The sequence below is a fragment of the Ambystoma mexicanum genome, chromosome 9 (assembly GCF_040938575.1).
Source record: "Ambystoma mexicanum isolate Mex_15411 chromosome 9, UKY_AmexF1_1, whole genome shotgun sequence".
NCBI classification, from domain to species: domain Eukaryota; kingdom Metazoa; phylum Chordata; class Amphibia; order Caudata; family Ambystomatidae; genus Ambystoma; species Ambystoma mexicanum.
The window spans coordinates 729,234,597-729,249,048 of NC_090931.1; positions in this window are offsets into that span (position 1 = coordinate 729,234,597).

Below are 14,452 nucleotides of genomic sequence, written 5' to 3' on the forward strand. Positions count from 1 at the left end.
TGGCTGGCGCACAGTGTGCGCGTGCGACATTCTGCGCCAGCTGCGTGCGCTAAAATCCATTTCCGCGCACAGCGTATTCATGGATTTTAGCATCCAAAACCAGCCGTGGTGCAGAGTGGCACAGCGACCCTGCAGCAGCGTCAGTTACGCCCCCAACCCCTCCCCCTGTGCCATGCACAGCGCACAAATCCCGTACATGGCGCACAGGCCTCGAACCATGAAAACGCCAGTAAAACTCCCCGCGCACCCCTCCGAATACATGTGTTTAAAAGCCTGCAGCCAACCAGCGAGTGCTGGTTGTAAAGGGCGAAGAGGTGGTCACAGGGTTGTGCGGATTGTGGACGGACTTGGTTATTTACAATTGGAGCCCCTTATTTCATTTGTAAACACAGTGCCTCATAGACCCTTAACGATAAGGGGGTATCCACACACTGCCAAAGGCCGACAGGCTGTGGTCTTTTGCAGAGTGGCTGTGGCTTAAGTGTGTGGATCTGTGTTCGGAATCCCCCTCTAAAGTTGAGGCAAGTCTGAGGTCACCTCAAAGGGAAGGTGCAGTGAAATACTGCATCCACTTTCTGCATCCAGCTTTGGCAGGGCCCACAGGCCAGGCCCACAGAGGATGAACGAAATATATATGTTATAAATGAATGTCTTTGATTAACTGTATTACTATTATTATTTCCCAAAAATGTGTGTTAAGTCAACACCAAAAATGTACATTGTAATGTCTTTCCTTGTACTGCACCTCCTCAGAGGTATTCTGCCTTTCCTCTCCTTCCCCCAGAAGCTCACTGTCTCTCGAGCCCAGGTTATCTCTAGGTTGGATTATTGCAACAGCCTCTTTCTATATCTATCTGCTTCTACTCTCTCCCCTTTGCAACTTATCCAGAACAGGATTGCGAGACTTGGCCTTGGCCTCAAGACCTGGGATCATATCTCTCTAGCCATGAAATCTATTCATTGGCTCCCAGTGGCTGAAAGGATTAAATTCAAGACCCTTTGCATTGTCCACAAGGCTTTCTGGGGCTTGGGTCCAAAATACCTTCAGCTGTTCCCCCATAAATGCCTTCCCTCCTGAGCTCTTCGCTCCTCCACCTCTAACTCCCTCAAAGTCAGTTGTTTTTCAACGAAACAAGCTGGGGGTAGATCTCTGTCTTCGGCTGGGCCCTTCTTCTTGAACAGCCTCCCTGCCACACTGAAACTTGAGGATAACCATCTCTGGTTCTGGAAGAACTTCAAGACCTTCCTCTTTGCTTCCGCTCCTCCTCTCCCCTGCTGACCTGTTCTGTCTCGGCATCGTGCACCTGGTTTACCCTCTGACTTTCGGGCCCAGGTACCTGCTAACCCTGCCACCCACCCGCACTGCCTCCGGCAATCCCTTGCACTGGGGTCTGTATCTGTAATGCTACAGTCCCCCCCATTTCTTTTCTGCACTTATCAGACACACCCTGTCTATTGCCTTAAATCTAGCACTTGCCAGCTGCACTATCACAATTTGTTGTTTTTATTATATATTTTACTTATTTATCATTTATTTATTTTTATTCCTTTTGCTCAGCACTTTCCACTTCTCCCCATCCCCCATGCACTTTCACCTTTTCCCTCTCCCATGCACTTGCACGTTCTCAATTTCACTGGGCCTAGTAAGATCGTTGTTTTTGTTCTCCCATGTTCCCCGCCCTTGCCTCGTCGCGCTCTGAAACACTTATGTGCGAGCGCGATACAAATAATATATCAACATCAATATCAATTTCTAACATTTATATTTTGTGTGACACATAAATATATACCATCTTCTTAAAAGATCTGATTACATTTTATGCCACATTTCATATGTTATTTTGCACTTGACGGTGTCAGGGAGCTTTTATGGTAATGTAACGCATGAAATATCTCAAAATGTTCAATTCAAACGTGCGTGATTTTCTATTGTATTATACTAGCAAAAAGTACCCATTCTCCAAGTGGGTTCTGTGGACAGACATGGCAACACTTTCATCAATTGTTGAAAATCAATGATCCTGTAGGCCTTGCACTTATTTTTTTATGTAATGGACATTTGTATGGCGCCTATACACAAGTGTTTCCAGGTGCCACAAGACGAAATGGTGGGGGGAACATGGGAATCACAAAAGTAGAACAACAAAAACGGTTCTATTGCCCATGTGACAATACTACCATGCAGGGGCTTGACAAGGTGATAAGTGCAAGGGGGAGGAGGGAGAAGAAGAAGTGCACAAGTGGGGTGTCCCCGAGGAAGGGGGGACGGGAAGTGTTGGGAGCACCAAAATGGCACACTCCATGGGAAACGGGGGAAAGGGTGGATGAGTGTGATGGAAGGCAAGTGCTGGCAAAGGATGCCGAGGGAACTGGTATTTATTTTACTTATTTATTGTTTATTTATATAGCACTTATACACAGGAGGAGTGTTTCAAAGCGATTCAAGGAGGGAAGTGAACAAGTTAATACAGTAATCATTCTTAGACCTTGAAGATTCTGAATTATATAAACAGAAAAACTAGCATACTAGGTCTGATGTCATTTTTCCTAGTGGAAGTGCATGAAGTGGTACAGTTAAGACCAAGCGTGGGAGGGGGGACGGAAAGAATGGTGGGGGTGGACAGACGAAGTAACTCTTCCTAGTCTATTTAGATCATGCATACATACAGACAGAGGTGCAGAGACTGGGGGATTTTGGGGGGAACAAAGAGTCCAGTCAAACAGGGCCCTGGGTTAAGTGCAGAGAGGTTGAACCGTTAAAGGGGCATAAGCTGAAAGTGCAGTAATATTGAACAAAGTGCAGCAGTCCAGAGGCCAGTGCAAGAGACTTGAGAAGTTTCCAGAACTTAAGAAGATCCAGCTCAAGTCTGAGGGGGGAGAGAGGCCGTTCCAAAGTGAGGAACCAGCCGAGGAAAGGGATCTAGTTTCCACTCTCTGCTTGGAGATACGTTTGACCTGCAGATAGTTGAAGCCAGAGGACCGAATGACTCTGGTCAGGAGGTATTTAAGGAGGGAAAGCTGGATGTAGAGAAGTCCCAGGCCCCAGGTGGCCTTGTGGATGATGTAGATTGTCTTGAATTTGATCTTTGCAGTCACCGCGAGCAAGTGGAGAGATTTTAGGGCTGGAGAGATGCAGTCTTTGGGCTTAAGGCCAAGGATAAGTCTCACAGCCCTATTCTGGATTAGTTGAAGGGGGAAAAGGGAGGGAAGAGGCAGATTGAGGAAGAGGCTGTTGCAGTAGTCTAGCCTAGAGATAACCAGGGCTCTGGAGACATCGAGCTTCTGGGGGAAGTTCAGGAAAGGTAGAATCCCCCTGAGAAGGTGGAGCTGAAATTTGGGCTTCTTGGCAAGGTCTGTGATGTACAGAGCGAAAGAGACGAGTCAAAGATGATCCCAAGGTTTTTTGCCTCACAAGTGGGTGGGCGAGGGGATCCAAGGAGTCAGGGCAGGGGTTGGGAGAGAAACAAGGACCAGACATCCCAATTAGAAGCATCTCTGTCTTGCTGGCATTATGGCAGAGACCATTGGCAGAGCTGAAAGGGAGTCAGGTATGAGGGAAGAAGAGTAGGAGGAGGAGATAGAGGATGGCAGCTTGAAAGAGAGCTGTGTGGCATCTGCACAACTCTGGAAATGAGAGGAGAAAGTGGAGATCAGGTGGGCCAGAGGGGCCATGTAGACCGTGAAGTGCCATGGCAATATGATAGAGCCCTGAGGGACGCTGCAGGTAGAGGGTGAGGTAGAGGAGAGAAAAAGGCCCCAATTGTGGGAATGTCTGTTTGAAAGGAAGGAGGTAAGCCACACCAGTGCCATGTTTGTGATGCCAAGGGTATCATGGAGACTGTTTATGAGGATGGAGTGGTTGAATGTGTCAAAGGCAGAAGAAAGATCAAGGAAAATCAGTACAGATGGAGTGTTGAATTCCAGGTTAGAGAGTAGGTTTTCACGGATACTCAGGAGGGCAGTTTACATGCCTCTGTCTGCCTTGAAACGGGACTGTTGGTCATGGAGGCAGCCAGCCACTTCAGTGTGGAGGGTCAGTTGGGGAATGACCAGCTTTTCCATTAGTTTGCCCAAAAAAGGAGTGATGAGATAGGACAATAGTTAGCCGGGTATGAAGGGTCTGCAGATGGCTTTTTAGGAGAGGGTGCACAAGGGGGTGCTTAAGGGATTGAGGGATGCAGCCAGTGGCAAATGGGTGGTTGCAGAAGTGAGCCAAGGCTGGAAAGAGAGAGGTGATGTTGCCCTTGATGTTTCTAGAGAAGCAGCGGATGCACCTGTTTAGGGGAGACTTTCATGGAGCGGACAACTCTGGAGCTCTCATTTGGTGAAATCGAAGAGAAATAGGAGAGTTAAGGATGGGGAAAGAGAGGAGAAGAGGGTGAGGGGGGGCAAGCAGAAGAAATAGAGGACAGGATGTCCAGGGTTTTGGAGGGAAAGTAGGCCGCCAGTGCAGCGCAGAGGGTCTTGGACGGGGAGAAGAGGAGGATACTGCATAAGGATTGGTAGAGTTCAGCCGTGTTATGCCAGGAGCACTTCCCATCTGAGGCCACCAGTAAAGGGTGAGGAGGAGAAAGGGGAGACGTCATAAACCATATGGGGAGTCCATGGGTCAGAGGAAGGAACAGCAAAGAGAATGTCAGTGATAGTGTGTCTGGAGGAAGCATTTATGTAGGTGTCTGCATTGGGCAGACCTGGGTTGCGACTAAGGAGTGCCTTTTTAAATGTCTTTTTTCCAGACTTCATGAGAGAGAAGGATAGGTGATGGAGAAGCAGTTACAAAAGATAGGGGAGATGGAGAGCACCATAGGGGCAGTGAGAGCGAAGGTGGGGGAATCAGAGGAGATCAGGGGAGAAGGTCAGAAGCACTATGCAACAGCATAATTCTCACCAGGCGGCCTGGCAGACAGTAAAAGTGAGCAACCTGGAAAAGCCCAGGTTTACAGATCATTGAGAAAGTAAACTCTGAAGTAAAGTACATTGATAATGGGCATGTGTGGTTGGCTGACATACCCCGTGGCAGACCGACTGTGCTCTCTCCCCACCTGTTGCCTCACTATGGCATGGTACTGTTCGTTGTGGTGCATTGCAGTGCAAATGTATCTGAAACTGTGCATTTTATGGTTGAGGACTGGACCTTCTACGGCCACATTGATGTTTCGCTGATTTCAGGCAACCGTCTAATGTGTGAAGGTGCTGAAATCTGGGGAAAGGGGTGGGGTGTCCACATGTTATGTAACAAGTCATGCGCTGTATGTTCTAACAGGTGACTAGGCTAACTGCTAGTAAATGCAGCACGCAAGGGTGTTATGTGGAGCCACCAGGTAGGGGCCTGCAGGGCAATGCTCTGGGGGGTGCTGATAATGGCTGGGGTGGAATGGCCTGAGAGCCTGTGGGTTTCATGAAGATCAGCCCACCAGGCACAGTGGCAGTGGGGTGATTAGCAAGGAAAGGGAAGAGGGAAAGAGGTAGAAAAGAGCAGAGTTTTGAGCAATTTCAAGAACTTAAGGACATACGGCTCAAGTCTCGGAGGGGTTGATTGTTGGCCCCCCCTCATTTAATGATGGTATAGCTGAGGTCAAAGTAGGGTCCAAGGCCATTGTGGTCAGACCATAAAGTGTACTTCATGGAGCACACTATTCAGATCATGAGACATGTAATGATCCACATGCAAATAAAATCGGTTCTAAGTGTAGGGGGGCTGGCTCCCCCTCTTCTAAAGAGGGTATCATCCAGGATAAGGTAAGGTCCAGGTCTATTATGGGCAGACCATACAGTACACTTCATGGAGCACTTTCCTCAACTAATGAGAAAGGGAAAGCTTTGATGTACAAAATAATGGGGGTTAAAAGATTTGCAGTGTAATTCATAGAATTCAGCGCACAAGTGGTACACGTGGCTGGTGCACAGTGTGCGCGTGCGACATTCTGCGCCAGCTGCGTGCGCTAAAATCCATTTCCGCGCACAGCGTATTCATGAATTTTAGCATCCAAAACCAGCCGTGGTGCAGAGTGGCACAGCGACTGTTACGCAGCAGCGTCAGTTACGCCCCCAACCCCTCCCCCTGTGCCATGCACAGCGCACAAATCCCGTACATGGCGCACAGGCCTCGAACCATGAAAACGCCAGTAAAACTCCCCGCGCACCCCTCCGAATACATGTACACCCCGGCGTGGGGAGTTTCCCACGTGATTGGCCCTGTGCGAGTGGTGTACGTGTGTTACTGGTGTGCACGGGTACTTTCACACGCGATTGGCCCTGTGAGATTGGGGTACGTGTATTACTGGGGTGCGTGGGAACTTTCACACACGATTGGCCCTGTGCGAGCGGGGTACGTGTGTTACTGGGGTGAGCGGAAACTTTCACACGCGATTGGCCCTGTGCGAGCGGGGTACGTGTGTTACTGGGGTGCGCGGGAACTTTCACACGCGATTGTCCTGTGCGAACGGGGTACGTGTGTTACTGGGGTGCACAGGAACTTTCACACGCGATTGGCCCTGTGCGAGCTGAGTACGTGTGATACTGGGGTGCGCAGGAAATTTTACACGCGATTGACCCTGTGCGAGCAGGGTACGTGTGTTACTGGGGTGCGTGGGAACTTTCACACACGGTTGGCCCTGTGCGAGTGGGGTGCGTGTGTTACTGGGGTGCGCGGGAACTTTCACACGCGATTGGCCCTGTGCGAGCGGGGTACGTGGTTACTAGGGTACGCGGGAACTTTCACACGCGATTGGGCCTGTGCGAGCGGGGTACGTGTGTTACTGGGGTGTGCGGGAACTTTCAGACGCGATTGGCCCTGTGCGAGCGGGGTACGTGTGTTACTGGGGTACGCGGGAACTTTCACACGCGATTGGCCCTGCGCGAGCGGGGTACGTGTGTTACTGGGGTGTGTGGGAACTTTCACAGGCGATTGGCCCTGTGCGAGCGGGGTACGTGTGTTACTGGGGTGCGAGGGAACTTTCACACGCAATTGGCCCCGTGCGAGCGGGGTACGTGTGTTACTGGGGTGCGTGGGATCTTTCACATGCGATTGGCCCCGTGCAAGCAGGGTACGTGTGTTACTGGGGTGCGCGGGAACTTTCACACGCGATTGGCCCCGTGCGAGCGGGGTAAGTGTGTTACTGGGGTTAGCGGGAACTTTCACACGCGATTGGCCCTGTGCGAGCGGGGTACGTGTGTTACTGGGGTGCGTGGGAACTTTCACACGTGATTGGCCCTGTGCGAGCGGGGTACGTGTGTTACTGGGGTGCGTGGGAACTTTCACACGTGATTGGCCCTGTGTGAGCTGAGTACGTGTGATACTGGGGTGCGCGGGAAATTTCACACGCGATTGGCCCTGTGCGAGCGGGGTACGTGTGTTACTGGGGTGCGTGGGAACTTTCACACACGGTTGGCCCTGTGCGAGCGGGGTGCGTGTGTTACTGGGGTGCGCGGGAACTTTCACACGTGATTGGGCCAGTGCGAGCGGGGTACGTGGTTACTGGGGTGCGTGGGAACTTTCACACGCGATTGGCCCTGTGCGAGCGGGGTACGTGTGTTACTGGGGTGCGTGGGAACTTTCACACGCGATTGACCCTGTCAGAGCGGGGTACGTGTGTTACTGGGGTGCGCGGGAACTTTCACACGCGATTGGCCCTGTGCGAGCGTGGTATGTGTGTTACTGGGGTACGCAGGAACTTTCACACACGATTGGCCCTGTGCGAGCGGGGTACGTGTGTTACTGGGGTGTGCGGGAACTTTCACCCGCGATTGGCCCTGTGCGAGCGGGGTATGTGTGTTACTGGTGTGCGCGGGAACTCTCACACGTGATTGGCCCTGTGCAAGCCGGGTACGTGTGTTACTGGGGTGCGAGGGAACTTTCACACGCGATTGGCCCTGTGCGAGCGGGGTACGTGTGTTAATGGGGTTCGTGGGAACTTTCACATGCAATTGACCCTGTGCGAGCAGGGTACGTGTGTTATTGGGGTGCGCGGGAACTTTCACACGCGATTGGCCCTGTGCGAGCGGGGTACGTGTGTTAATGGGGTGCGTGGGAACTTTCACACGCGATTGACCCTGTGCGAGCGGGGTACGTGTGTTATTGGGGTGCACGGGAACTTTCACATGCGATTGGCCCTGTGCGAGCAGGGTACGTGTGTTACTGGGGTGCGCGCAAACTTTCACACGCGATTGGCCATGTGCGAGCGGGGTACGTGTGTTACTGGGGTGCGAGGGAACTTTCACACGCGATTGGCCTCGTGCGAGCGGGGTACGTGTGTTACTGGGGTGCACGGGAACTTTCACACGTGATTGGCCCCGTGCGAGCAGGGTACGTGTGTTACTGGGGTGCACGGGAACTTTCACACAGGATTGGCCCTGTGCGAGCAAGGTACGTGTATTACTGGGGTGCACGGGAACTTTCACACGCAAATTTGCTCTCAGAGTGGGTTACGTGTATCCAGTGTCCTACACGTGAATTGGCAGTGTCCCCTCTACCACCTCCACGGCCCCTGCAGGCAGCCCACACCACAGGGGACTACCCTCCCCCCTGGACATGTCAAGCAGGCAGCCCGTCCACCATGGCAATGCCCCCCAGCCAGGCCAAGTGTCATGTTGCACTAGTGATCACCATCTCATGTCCCCCTGCACCCCCACCCCCATCAGTGAGGGGCACCTGCCAGCAGGCCCCCACACATGTCCCCCTCCAGCCCCACCCCCCATCAGTGAGGGGCACCTGCCAGCAGGCCCCCACTCATGTCCCACACATGTCCCCCTGTACCCCCACCCCCATCAGTGAGGGGCACCTGGCAGCAGGCCCCCACACATGTCCCCCTGCACCACCACCCCCCATCAGTGAGGGGCACCTGGCAGCAGGCCCCCACTCATGTCCCACACATGTCCCCTGCACCCCCACCCCCCATCAGTGAGGGGCACATGCCAGCAGGCCCCCACACATGTCCCCCTGCACCCTCACCCCCATCAGTGAGGGGCATCTTCCAGCAGGCCCCCACTCATGTCCCCCTGCAACCCCACCCCCATCAGTGAGGGGCACCTGCCAGCAGGCCCCCACTCATGTCCCACACATGTCCCCCTGCACCCCCACCCCCCATCAGTGAGGGGCACCTGCCAACAGACCCGCACACATGTCCCCCTGCACCCCCACCCCACATCAGTGAGTGGCACCTGCCAGCAGGCCCCCACTCATGTCCCACACATGTCCCCCTGCACCCCCAGCCCCCATCAGTGAGGGGTACCTGCCAGCAGGCCCCCACTCATGTCCCACCCATGTCCCCCTGCACCCCCAGCCCCCATCAGTGAGGGGCACCTGCCAGCAGGCCCCCACTCATGTCACACACATGTCTTGCTGCACCCCCACCCCACATCAGTGAGGGGCACCTGCCAGCAGGCCCCCACTCGTCCCCCTGCACCCCCACCCCCCATCAGTGAGGGGCACCTGCCAGCGGGCCCTCACTCATGTCCCACACATGTCCCCCTGCGCCCCCAGCCCCCATCACTGAGGGGCACCTGCCAGCAGGCCCCCACACATGTCCCACTGCACCCCCACCCCCCATCAGTGAGGGTCACCTGCCAGCAGGCCCCCACTCATGTCCTAAACATGTCCCCCTGCGCTCTCACCCCCATCAGTGAGAGGCACCTGCCAGCAGGCCCCCACACATGTCCTCCTGTACCCCCATCCCCCATCAGTGAGGGGCACCTGCCAGCAGGCCCCCACTCATTTCCACACATGTCCCCCTGCACCCCACCCCCCATCAGTGAGGGGCACCTGCCAGCAGGCTCCCACACATGTCCCCCTGCACCCCCACCCCCCATCATTGAGGGGCACCTGCCAGCAGGCCCCCACACATGTCCTCCTGCATCCGCACCCCCATCAGTGAGGGGCGCCTGCCAGCAGGCCCCCAATCATTTCCAGACATGTTCCCCTGCGCCCTACCCCCATCAGTGAGGGGCACCTGCCAGCAGGCCCCCACACATGTCCCCCTGCACCCCCACCCCCATCAGTGAGGGGCACCTGCCAGCAGGCCCCCACACATGTCCCCCTGCACCCCCGCCTCCATCAGTGAGGGGCACCCGCCAGCAGGCCCCCACTCATGTCCCACACATGTCCTCCTGCACCCCCACCCCATCAGTGAGGGGCACCTGCCAGCAGGCCCCCACTCAAGTCCCCCTGCACCCCCACCCCCATCAGTGAGAGGCACCTGCCAGCAGGCCCCCACTCATGTCCCACCCATGTCCCCCTGCACCCCCACCCCCATCAGTGAGGGGCACCTGCCAGCAGGCCCCCACACATGTCCCCCTGCAGACCCACCCCCATCAGTGAGGGGGACCTGCCAGCAGCCCCCCACTCATGTCCCACACATGTCCCCCTGCACCCCCACCCCCATCAGTGAGGGGCACCTGCCAGTAGGCCCCCACACATGTCCCACTGTACCGCTACCCCATCAGTGAGGGGCACCTGCCAGCAGGCCCCCACTCATGTCCCACACATGTCCACCTGTACCCCCAGCCCCCATCAGTGAGGGGCACCTGTCAGCAGGCACCCACACATGTCCCCTGCACCCCCACCCCCCATCAGTGAGGGGCACCTGCCAGCAGGCCCCACTCATGTCCCCCTGCACCCCCACCCCCCATCAGTGAGAGGCACCTGCCAGCAGGCCCCCACTCATGTCCCATACATGTCCTCCTGCACCCCCAGCCCCCATCAGTGAGGGACACCTGCCAGCAGGCCCCACTCATGTTCCCGTGCACCCCCACCCCCCATCAGTGAGAGGCACCTGCCAGCAGGCCCCCACTCATGTCCCACCCATGTCCCCCTGCACCCCCACCCCTCATCAGTGAGGGGCACCTGCCAGCAGGCCCCCACTTATGTCCCACACATGTCCTCCTGCACCCCCACACCCATCAGTGAGGGGCACCTGCCAGCAGGCCGCCACTCATGTCCCCCTGCACCCCACCCCCATCAGTGAGGGGCACCTGCCAGCAGGCCCCCACTTATGTCCCACACATGTCCTCCTGCACCCCCACCCCCATCAGTGAGGGGCACCTGCCAGCAGGCCCCCACACATGTCCCCCTGCAGACCCACCCCCATCAGTGAGGGGGACCTGCCAGCAGCCCCCCACTCATGTCCCACACATGTCCCCCTGCACCCCCACCCCCATCAGTGAGGGGCACCTGCCAGTAGGCCCCCACACATGTCCCACTGTACCGCTACCCCATCAGTGAGGGGCACCTGCCAGCAGGCCCCCACTCATGTCCCACACATGTCCCCCTGTACCCCCAGCCCCCATCAGTGAGGGGCACCTGCCAGCAGGCACCCACACATGTCCCCTGCACCCCCACCCCCCATCAGTGAGGGGCACCTGCCAGCAGGCCCCACTCATGTCCCCCTGCACCCCCACCCCCCATCAGTGAGAGGCACCTGCCAGCAGGCCCCCACTCATGTCCCACCCATGTCCCCCTCCACCCCCACCCCCCATCTGTGAGGGGCACCTGCCAGCAGGCCCCCACTCATGTCCCCCTGCACCCCCAGGCCCATCAGTGAGGGGCACTTGCCAGCAGGCCCCCACTCATTTCCCCCTGTACCCCCACACCCCATCAGTGAAGGGCACCTGCCAGCAGGCCTCCACTCATGTCCCACACATGTCCCCCTGCACCTCCACCCCCCATCAGTGAGGGACACCTGCCAGCAGGCCCCCACTCATGTCCCATCCATGTCCCCCTGCACCCCCACCCCCCATCAGTGAGGGGCACCTGCCAGCAGGCCCCCACTCATGTCCCATCCATGTCCCCCTGCACCCCTACCCCATCAGTGAGGGGAACCTGCCAGAAGTCCCCCACTCATGTCCCCCTGCACCCCCACCCCCCATCAGTGAAGGGCACCTGCCAGCAGGCCCCCACTCATGTCCCACACATGTCCCCCTGCACTCCCACCCCCCATCAGTGAGGGGCACCTGCCAGCAGGCCCCCACTCATGTCCCATGCATGTCCCCCTGCACCCCCACCCCATCAGTGAGGGGAACCTGCCAGAAGTCCCCCACTCATGTCCCCCTGCACCCCCACCCCCCATCAGTGAAGGGCACCTGCCAGCAGGCCCCCACTCCTGTCCCACACATGTCCCCCTGCACCCCCACCCCCCATCAGTGAGGGGCACTTGCCAGCAGGCCCCCACTCATTTCCCCCTGTACCCCCACACCCCATCAGTGAGGGGCACCTGCCAGCAGGCCCCCAAATATGTCCCCCTGCACCCCGCCCCCATCAGTGAGGGGCACCTGCCAGCAGGCCCCCACTCATGTCCCACACATGTCCTCCTGCACCCCCACCCCCATCAGTGAGGGGCACCTGCCAGCAGGCCCCCACACATGTCCCCCTGCACCCCCACCCCCCATCAGTGAGTGTCACCTGCCAGCAGGCCCCACTCATGTCCCACACATGTCCCCCTGCACCCCCACCCCCTTCAGTGAGAGGCACCTGCCAGCAGGCCCCCACTCATGTCCCCCTGCACCCCCACCCCCCATCAGTGAAGGGCACCTACCAGCAGGCCCCCACTCATGTCCCACACATATCCCCCTGCACCCCCACCACCCATCAGTGAGGGGCACCTGCCAGCAGGCCCCCACTCATGTCCCCCTGCACCCCCACCACCCATCAGTGAAGGGCACCTACCAGCAGGCCCCCACTCATGTCCCACACATGTCCCCCTGCACCTCCACCCCCCATCAGTGAGGGGCACCTGCCAGAAGTCCCCCCCTCATGACCCCCCTACATGAAATAAAGATGCACAATCATGGCCCACTTCTACACCAAAATACCACAGCACGCCACCCCATTTCTGAGATGCAATGATTTCCCAATCAAACCCACACTGACATGCCCATCTCAAGACACAAACCAAAAGTCAACTATTTACATCAACACGTGTCCTTCACACACACACACTCGTTGGCATTGATTGTGTAAACCCACATTTTCACATGCATTAACACAATGAGCAAATCCCAGACATGGAACTAAAATATGAAAATGTATTATGTACAAAAATAAATCAATAAAATTAAAGCATAACAAAATAGCAAACATGAAATGAAAAGCATGTGCAAAAGAAGAGTAAATGAAAAGTATAACCAATACAAAGAAATCCTAAAGAAAAATAGTCGAAACTCTCCCTCCACCAACGCAAATCCAAAGGAAACGTAAAAAAAATCCATTGATCCATGGTAATCCATTGTCCAACTATGTACAATCCATTGAACAAAAGAAAAATCCATTAATCCATGTACAAAATCAAAATCAATCCAATGTCCAACTATGTACAATCAAATTTCCAAGGGTCCATGAGCCCAACGAAACAAATGAAACCTATCTAATAACCTACCTAACAAAAAAACTATTTACAAAAATTGTGGGGCATAGTCCAAAAGTCCCAAAATAATGAAAAAAAAGGAAACCTAACACTATAAACTATTTACAATGGCGACGGGCAAGTCCTGCGGCTCACTCAGTGATGTTTTCGGCCAGGGCATCATCGAACTCCATGTCTACTTGCTGGAGGCGAGCCTCTGTCCTGGCCCCGAGGTCTCGCAGGGAGGCACTCATGCCCTGTTCCAACTTCCTGTGAGTCGCCTCGAGGCATTCTCCCCGCCTCAATGCCCGATGCATGGAGAACTCCGCCCTGACTATGGTGAGCCACGCCTCTTCCGCCCGCCGACGTGCCGCACCTATACGCTGTCCCAACCGCAGGCACAAGGAAGACACATCAATTTCAGGGTTCTCCTGCCCTCTGGCCGATGCCTGCCCCCCTGATGTCGATGGCCCAGAGCCATCATTGCTCCCACCTAGAGCCTGCTCCTGCTGCTGCTGCTGTCCATGTGCCCTGCCGATGATGCCTGCACATCCTCCATCAGCTGGTCTCCAGTTGTGGTGTCCACCCCTGCTGGACTGCCGACTCCCGACTGTGGCAGGGATGGGATCTCCAGCAAGCTGTCTTGGTCAGGCCAGGTCCACAGGGGGCCCTGGTGGAATCTTGGCCGGAAGACGGCAGGGAGAATGACTGGCGCATAGTCTCCACAGAGGAGGAGAGGTCCGCCAGAGTGCGCGTCACATGTACGAACCTACCAACCAGGACCCCTCCCAACAGTGCCACGTCACAACGCTGCTGTTCGTGATGGCGTGTGTTCTCCGCCCAGGAAGAACGCACGTCATCACGAATGTCACGCCTGCGCAACGCGACACCAATCAGGATGGAGCCCATACGTTCATTGGACCCCTCGTCCGCAGGTATTGGAGAGGCAGATGACATGGCACTCTCCCCTACCTGCGGACGGGCCTGCGACGGGGCATCCCTGCTGGTGCATGGTGGTGCAGTCACATGGTCAAGGACAGGGACATGCACAGGCCCCTCCGCGGTGACCTGTGCTGTCTCCTGACCCTGGCCCTGGACTGCACCACTTGCACCAGTGG